Below are 8957 nucleotides of genomic sequence, written 5' to 3' on the forward strand. Positions count from 1 at the left end.
TATCATGAGTCAAAGGACTTGCCTTTACACCTTTCTCTGCCACTTCATCTAGCCTTGAGACTGTCACTTAACTTGATTGCTCAGTTTCCTTTTCACTAAAATGTGAGAATAGTTTTTGATGACCTCTGAGGTCCCTTTTAGCTCCAAATTTATGAATTCCATGATGCCCAAAGAAATTTACCCTGTTTTATGTTGAAGGATCCTTGATGTGCTTACACAAAATAAGTAAAGAACCCAAGGCAGGATGTAAAGAACAGAATTGGGTGGTACCATCTATGAATGTTAAAGGAATTGAAGGAAGAAAGAGATCAAAGTGACTGGAACAAGACAAAAAGGATTCCTGGAGGAGGGAAGGTTTGAGCTGGTTGTTGTAGGGTGTAGAATTTCATGGTATCATATATTGAGAGTGGGAATGATTGAGTCCAACTCTGTTGTTTTGCATATTGAGGCTAAGAGACACTAAATGACCCACCCAGGGTAGCTGAGCTGAAGTAAGTGTCTGAGGAAGGAGCTGAAACCAAGTCTTCTGAGTCCAAATTCCATGCTTTATCCACCAAACAGGGTTGGATAGACCTAGATAAGAAAGTTGGGATGGAAAAGATAAAAGAACAGGGCAAGTGAAAGAGCAGATATGCAAGTATGGGGCCATAGCATGGAGAATGGAGAGACTGGAGCAAATATCAGAAAAGTCTCGGTTGATGAGTACTAGTAGGTAGCATTGACAGGGGAAAACGAGGTCAGATTATTTTCTTTTCCCAGTTGGTGACAGTACTACTAGGCCTTTCAATGCCTTCTTAATGGAACAAGAAGTGGGTCTAAAAGCCCATAAACTACCTCCTAGAATTTTATCACTAATCATTGAAAGTAGAAGTGGAAAAGGCAAGATTGTCTAGTCTACCACACCCTTTTTAATGAGAAAAATGAGATGTTGGGGAAGTAATCTGCCCATCACTGCATTGATATGAAGTGGAATGGCTAAGGTTTAACTCAATTCAATTCAAAAAGAATTGTTAAACTATTATGTTCTAGACACTGTACTAAGTATTAAGATTACAAAAAAAAAAATTGCCCTATAGGAGCTTACATTCTATCTTGCTTCAGACTCCAAATTGCATTCAACCATGAGCCTGACTCTTTAAGGCCTTAATTCAAACCTGGCAACCATTATGCAAAAGTTCCATATAATAAGCCCCTCACAAGCAACACTGTCCATCAGGAAGACCTAAATCTATCAGAATTTCCACCCATTCTGGTTGTTCTGATTTTTCAGAATAAGTGGAGACTTTTTCCTTGGCCCGCCTAGTAAAATAAAGCCCCAGAAGCATCCTCCCTAAGCCTCTTGCTTAGCTGATATATAAATATTTGGTTTGTCTTTGGTACCATGAAATGATTTCCATAGAAGTGTTGGTGATTCAACATGGGTGGGGAAGATTCACTCTGTTCTCCTAAAAACATGTATATACTAATTTATCATGGTGCATTTATAGTTCTAAGGATCCTTTTATTTACCCTCAAGATAAGACAGTAGTCCCATCTCAGAAGGTTGAAAGTCAGGATAGAACCATTCTGTGTGTCTTGATTCCAAATGTGTTTTTTTTTTCAGCCCATAAGGTGGGGCTGGAAGGTAAGAGTTTGAAGACAAGGAATAGAAGAGCATGTCTACCTTTTGATTCGTCCTCACAAGATAATCCAAAAAGAAAAAATTCAGTGCAAAAAACCAAACCAAACCAAACTAAACAAAAAAAGTTGGATTTGGTGTCAGAGGATCTGAATTTAATCCCTGTCTCTTCCGCTTATTACATGTATTACCTTTACTTGACCACTCTGGATCTCAGATTCCTCATCTATAAAACAAGGGAATTGAGTTAGATTATCTCCAAGCTCTTACCTAGTTCTTCAAATATGATTCTAGAATATGGATGAATTGCTTATTGGTAACTGAAGAGCAGTTCTGCAAAGTGACCTATGAGTTAGCCATATTGTCCTCCTTCAAAATGCATTCTTATAAACCCAGACCAATATCCCTCATCTCTATTTCCCATCAAGTCCCCCAAAGGTTTCCCATGAAATTGACTGCTTCATAAATTCTATTTTTTTTCCTGATGCTTAGAAAAGTACTGGGCACATAGTAAGAATTTAATAAATGCTTATTGATTGATTAAAGTCAGAAGGAACCTGATTATCTAGGCCAAATCCTTCAATTTACAGAAGAAACAGAGGCCCAGAGAGAAGTGCCTTCTCTGATGGTCAAATGGCTACCATAAATTAAACCTAAGGCTGCTGATTCTAAGATTAGTATTCTTTCTGTTGCACTGGGATGCCACTTTGCAGAATCCTATAAAAGCTTGTCTCACTGGGCCTCCGTTCCCACCATCTGAAATTCCAAACCAGAGCAAAAGTCCAAATGTTAAGATGATTATAATATGGACTTGTTGGATAACTTGAATTGTCCTCCTAGTTGCAATGGAAATTGGGAATGAAAGTTAAATTCATCATTTAGCAGCAGGAGGTACTCTCTTCATAAGGAAACAAAAATTATGAGAAAATACGAATCTGGAAGAGGTCATATTCACTGCAGTCATGCAAAACTTAAGATATTAAATCTGCATCCCAAATAAGTTTCATTACCTTAAAAAAATCCTCCTCTCTTCTCATGCCCTTTGATTTGATAATCTCCTAAAGGTGCTCAGGAAATTGGGCACATCAGCTCAGATTAATGTCCATAATCAACTAATATGGAAGCTGGGCCAGTGAGGATAATTTTCCAGCCAGAGCCAAGCTCTTTTCCTTTCCAGATGCTTTGGAAAGTAAGAAATTTTTTTACCTGGACCAAGCTGTTCCACAGTTCCAGGCCTTTTGTGAGTGTTGCATAAAGCAAAGAGGGCCTTGGGGATGAGGAAGGAAGGACATTCAGCTTGGGTTAGGCCCTTCTTGCTTTCTGTTACAGTAATTTGTCAAGCCATCCATCAGAACTTCCGCCAATATGAGAACCAGGCTGGGTTGTGAAGAGACACCTTTTATCATGGTGTTTGTGCCATAATGAGATTATGTGTATCATGAAAGGATGGTTGTACTGCATGGCCCTTAGGTGGGTTTATCTCCACTAGGGCTTCTGCTCCCCTTCTCTACTCCTTTGCACGTTGGTAATTGATCCAACTGGGCTAGGCCTCCATCTCCTCCTCCTAGTTGAGATTCCTACTTCTTGTATCCAAGTTGCTGATGTGTTGAAATGTCTGTTCAGAATATTTGTTTTCAATTTGTTTCCACAAATGCATGAAAATTGTTTGGTTACACTGGAAAAGCAAGAGTGATGTGTTCTGCATTAGCAGGGATCTTTGGTCGTGGTTTATATTTCACCAGGCTGTGCCTTAATAAGATGAGTTATTTGGATAAACACATGTGCCCACCCCTCTGACCCGAGTTAAAATATTAGCATTTGGAGAACTCCTTACCTATAAGTCTGCAGGCTCACCACACCCTCACCCCCAAACCTACCCCCCTATTCCTCCAAAGGGCTGGCCTATTTCAAATCTCCATTCCATTTTTTCTTGACAGTCAAATGCTGCCAAATGTTGATCAGTCCCCAGCCCTGATCACTTTAACACTTTTAAATTCATAATATTTAGACATTCAGGGCTCTGGGACTTCAGTTTTGGTTCTTGGATGGAATCAAAAGGCACAAAGGCACATGTTGGCACAAGAAGAACTCTGAATTTGGAATCAAAGGACCAGTGAACAAATCCCTTCCTACTACCTCCCACCTATATGATTTTGGACAATTCACTTTCTGAGCCTGTTTCCTCATTTGTAAAAGACATGGGTTAGATGTAATGGCATATATTTAACATTTACATACCAAACATTATGCATGATATGGTTAATTTTTATAAAAATATTTAATAATTGGCTCCTTGGGAAAAATATACATACAATGCACTTAACTTTAACTTCTTAAGTCTAGACAATCAACAAAATAATAAATCAAGTCTAATTTGTAGCATTTGCCACTTTCCAAAGTGTAAATGTTCACACTGAAAATTGAACAATTAGCTCTCATAAGCAGATTTGACCTGGCATTGGCATACTCCTATTGTGTCCACTGTCATTCCCAGTATGTATAATGGAAAATGTTGAAATGCCACCTGTCTCTAATATATATACTGCATATTAAATAATGTATATTTTATATACTGCATATTATATATTTATATATGACAAAAATTTATTACATATACATAGATATGTAGCTATATACAGGTATATTATAAATATAAGTAAGTACATTTATATTTACTTGTGTTTACCCTGTTTGTGAGTCAAACCTAAGCTTTGTTTTGGAAAATGGATCTCTAGTGTAGGGACATAAAAAGCCAGATATAATTGGAAAAAAAAAACCTAACCCTTCTCTTGAGAAGTCATCTTCCCTCACCCAGCTCTGGGTTCAAGCTGACTTCCCTTTGGCCCTTTTGGGAAGAGCACTAACTGTGGAGTCAGAGGACCAGGATTCAAATTCTGCCTTCAATGATCACTAATCTGTGTAATTTTGAACAAGTTGCTTTGCTCTGTGGGCCTCAGTTTCCTTATAAGTAAAATAAAAGTGTTGGGCCACATTCTAAAGTTTTAAGTACCCATGATTCTAAAGTTCTAAGTACCCAAAAGAATAAATAAAGAGCAAGCAGAAACCAGTTTCATCCACTTGTGGAAATCAGAGGGGGTGGGGGAAGAGAGAGACAGACAGACAGAGAAAGAGAAAGAGAGAGACAGAGAGAGACAGAGAGAGAGAGAGAGAGAGAGAGAGAGAGAGAGAGAGAGAGAGAGAGAGAACCTCATGAAGGAGGTGGCATTTGAGCTGGGCTTTGAAGGATAGAGAGGAGTAACAGACATGAGCCAAGGGTACTTCCTAAGTAGGTTTCAAAGGCACAGAGGTGGGAAAGGAAAGGTGAGAAGTCCTGTTTGTCTTGAATTTGCAGTACATGTAGCAGTCCCATGTGTGATTAGCTTGGAAAGATAAGGAAAATCAAACCACAGGGCTTTGAGACTTGGATTCTGTGATAAAGAATTAGAATTTCTCTACTAATAAAAACTAATATAACAACTAAAACAACAATAATAATAATATAAATTCAACAATAATAATAATTTTTAAAATCTAGAACTTCACCTTTTAAACCACTGATAGAAACAAGGCAACTAAACCATACATATGGACCCCTGTAGACTCGTATGGACTTAGAAAGTTACATTTTAATTTAATCTATGTTCTGTTTTATTTGGGGTTAGCTAGATTGTCCACTGCATAGGGTACCAAGCCTGGAATCAGGAAGACTCATATTCCTGAGTCCAAATCTGACCTCAAACACTTATTAGCTATGTGACCCTAGACACTGTTTGCCTCAGTTTCCTCATCTGCAAAATGAGTTGAAGAAGGAAATTGCAAACCATCCTAGCAACTTTGCCAAGAAAACCCCAATGAGGTCATGAAGAGTCAGACATAACTAAACAATGGCAGATTTTTATTTGTTTTGTTAAATATTTCCCAATTACATTTTCATTTGGTTCATCCCATACTTGGAAGTATTGTAGACCACATGTCTGGCACCTCTGATGTATATAAGGTTTTCCCTATAATAAGCCAGTGAGACAAGAATACATGCGCATTGAGTTTGTGGGCCATATGTGCTGACATACCTGGTCATTTTCTAGGATTCAACATATGTCTCACACTCAATGCATGCCTATAGAGGAAGGCAGTTTCATTATCATTATTCCCATGGTAGAGATGATCTCTCTGCAAGTCAAAAAAATTGGCTTGAGCTGCTTGTCTATAGTCACAGACCTAGCATTAGCCAGGATTCAAATTTGGGTCATCTGACCCAGACTCCAGTGTTTTTCAATACAGCACATTCTCTCTCATTCAGTAAGCAATAATGAGTCTTTGAAGGATTCTGTACGGGAACTTACAAGATCTGAGCTATGCAAAAGGAAGATTAATCTGGAAGCATTTACACAGCACATGGAGTAAATATAAGGGAAGGAAGACAAGATAAGAACTTTTACAATAGTCTAGGAAAGCAGGTAATATGGGCCTGAAGTAAGGGGGGGATGGAGGAGATAAAGGAGAGAAAAGGATTTGTAAGAGAGGGCTTATTTTCAAGAGAAAGCAATATAAAATCATTGCTGGGAACTAACACCTGAACTCAAATGAATTCACAGTTCTTGCTTTCCAGTCATGTTCAACTCTTCATGATGCCCTTCGAGGTTTTCTTGGCAAAGAGATTGGAGTGGTTTGCCATTTCCTTCTCCAGCTCATTTTACAGTAAAGGAAACTGAGACAAATAGGGTTAAGTGACTTGCCCAGGGTAACCCAGCTAGTAAGTGTCTGGGACCTGATTTGAACACAGGAAGATGAGTCTTCCTGACTTCAGGTTTCTCACTCTATCCAGTGAGCCACCTAGCGGCCCCAAGTGAGTTTACTGCTGTGTACTCAATTGGCCCTTCAAAAGGATAAGACACAAAAGAGACAAATTTTGCTTTGAATAATAATGCTGACCCCATTGTCTTCATGATCTATAATGAGAAACAAATTTTTAAAAATATGTGAAAGTGACATAAATAATACAAGAAGCTTTTTATACTTCAGTCTGTCATGGTTCTGTTTTGAGCACATAGGGTCACAATGCACTAAAACAGATTTTAACCTGTCATCAGCTTAGTAGACTATCCTTGAAAGCTGCCTTGTTTGAAAAAATGTCACCCAGTAGTTAAGCTCATCGTGAACCTCCTCAAACTTAGCAAGACTCCTCTTTGGAAAAGAGATGTGCCCTTTACCACCAGAACCATATGGGAAGTATTTCCAGTGGGGGTTACTCTTCCCTGGCATCACCTTCCAGGAGCCAAGAAGAAGCCTTAGAGAAGAACTTTCAGTAGGGTAGCTCTTCATGTATTTATATAAATCCAAGGTGGTGTTACTCTTGGGATTGTTATTGATAAGGCATATGATGATCATTCCTCCCAAATACATAGGGTTATTGCACTGTAAAAAGGAAAGGGCGGGGAAGTGGTTCCAACAAAGAGTGACCGTACCACCCAAAGAGAAATAGTAGTTAACACAACGTCATTGCTAGTCGGGAGAGTAGGATGAGAATGGAGAATAGTATCAATGTGTAAGCTCCATTGCCCTTGGCCCAAGAGCAGCAGGGTGTGCAACAACATTTGAACTCTGATCAAAGACCTAAGACCCACCAGGGCTGAAACTCATGTAGAGTTTTATACATGGCACTAATAGGAAACTGTGCTGTCATCCATAAGAAAAGTTAGTAAGGAAATCAGAAAGACCAGAATGAGAGTATTTTCTAAATTGCTTAATAAGGGATGAGGGAAAAGGATCTAGGAAACAACTCTAAATATCCCATTTAAGGAAGCAGCTGGGTTAGGGTAGGGTTGGGGGTGGGGGGAAGGGATATCCAGTCTCGAGTTTTACTGAGTCTTAGTAAAACATGCGTTCAGGGGGGTTGTGACCACACCAGTCAAGTCAGTTTTGACCAGCTCCCAGTTATAAATTTGACAAAGTATTTTCCTTAAAAATAAGAAAAATAAATAAATAACACTTTTAAGGAGAATGCTACCAAATATAAATATATCCATTTAACAAATGAGATTCAGAAAAGTTTGATAACTTGCCCACTTAGCACACAGCTGGGAAGGGTCAGAGCCAGGACCCCAACTCAGCTATCCTGGCTCCAAGTCTAATATTCTTCCTAGCACCATGATGCCCCTCTTTGAAACCATAAGAGGAAAACATATTTCACACAAAGTGAAGGTTGATAGTATGGCCTGTCACATTTCAAATGGCCCCCCACAATTCAAATATGGTATCTGAATTCAGCCTTAAGCTCAATTCTTCCCAATTTCCTTCAGAGTAGGCAGCTAGATCCTCACACTCTTTTACCAAATCCCTAGTGATTGTCCTGATGTATGATCCCATGACCACAGGGGCATGTGGACCATCTTTCCAGTAAATAGATATTAAGCTGCCTCTCATTTTCCTATCTCTGGACCTAAAACTCTTTTAAGATCCTCAAAGGCAATTCATGCTTTCTTGTGGTAGGGAGACACGGCTTGCCAAGTTTGGAATCTGCTCAAACTCTGTGGCTTCATTGTATTAAATTGTACTTAAACCTCTTGAGTTTTGACATTGATGTTCTTGGCAATATAGGATTTCCTGTTTAAAATAGAAAAAGAAAGAAAGACGTGAGTAACACAAAGATTCCAATGGTATCTTGCAAGTCAAAAAAGCTCTTATGAATATTTTCTTATGAATTCAGTATAAATTAAAAAGAATTAAGCATTATGCACCATTAAGATGCATGAAATTAAAAGTACAAGGTCCTACCAATTCTATAAAGGTGAGATGTCCTCATAGTTATACTATCAAATGCACCTTTAGTTGTATTCATCTCAAATAGGATAGGCAAAGTAGAAGAGAACGATAAACTCATTCAGAAATTATATTGTAGGCAAGTTCTGATTGTAAGTCCTGACTATGTCTACCAGGACTATCTCCAGGAGTACTTTATACTCTCAGTTATATACTTATTCTGTCCCATTTTTGCCTTTTTGTTACACGTGTAAGTGTTCTTTACCCTCCTACGCTTATGTATCCCTGCCAACGATTAGCAATAGAGACACATTCAGTACAAAAATGGCTATACCATAGTACCAAAAATATATTTGTAAAAAAAATGTGATAATAATAATAGTATTTAGATAGCACTTTAAGGAGTGCAAAATGATCTGTAAACATCGCACTTTATCTTCAGAATGACCCTGGGTAATAAGTATATTATTATCCCCATTTTACATAGGGGGAAAAATCCTGAGACATACAAAGGTTAAGTGATTTGTCCAGGGTCACCTGGCTGGTGAGTATCTGATGCTGAATTTGAATCCAGGTCTAC

The sequence above is a fragment of the Petaurus breviceps genome, unplaced genomic scaffold, assembly GCF_028583685.1.
Source record: "Petaurus breviceps papuanus isolate PSGF00001 unplaced genomic scaffold, PetGlider_PUasm1.0 90879, whole genome shotgun sequence".
NCBI lineage: Eukaryota > Metazoa > Chordata > Mammalia > Diprotodontia > Petauridae > Petaurus > Petaurus breviceps.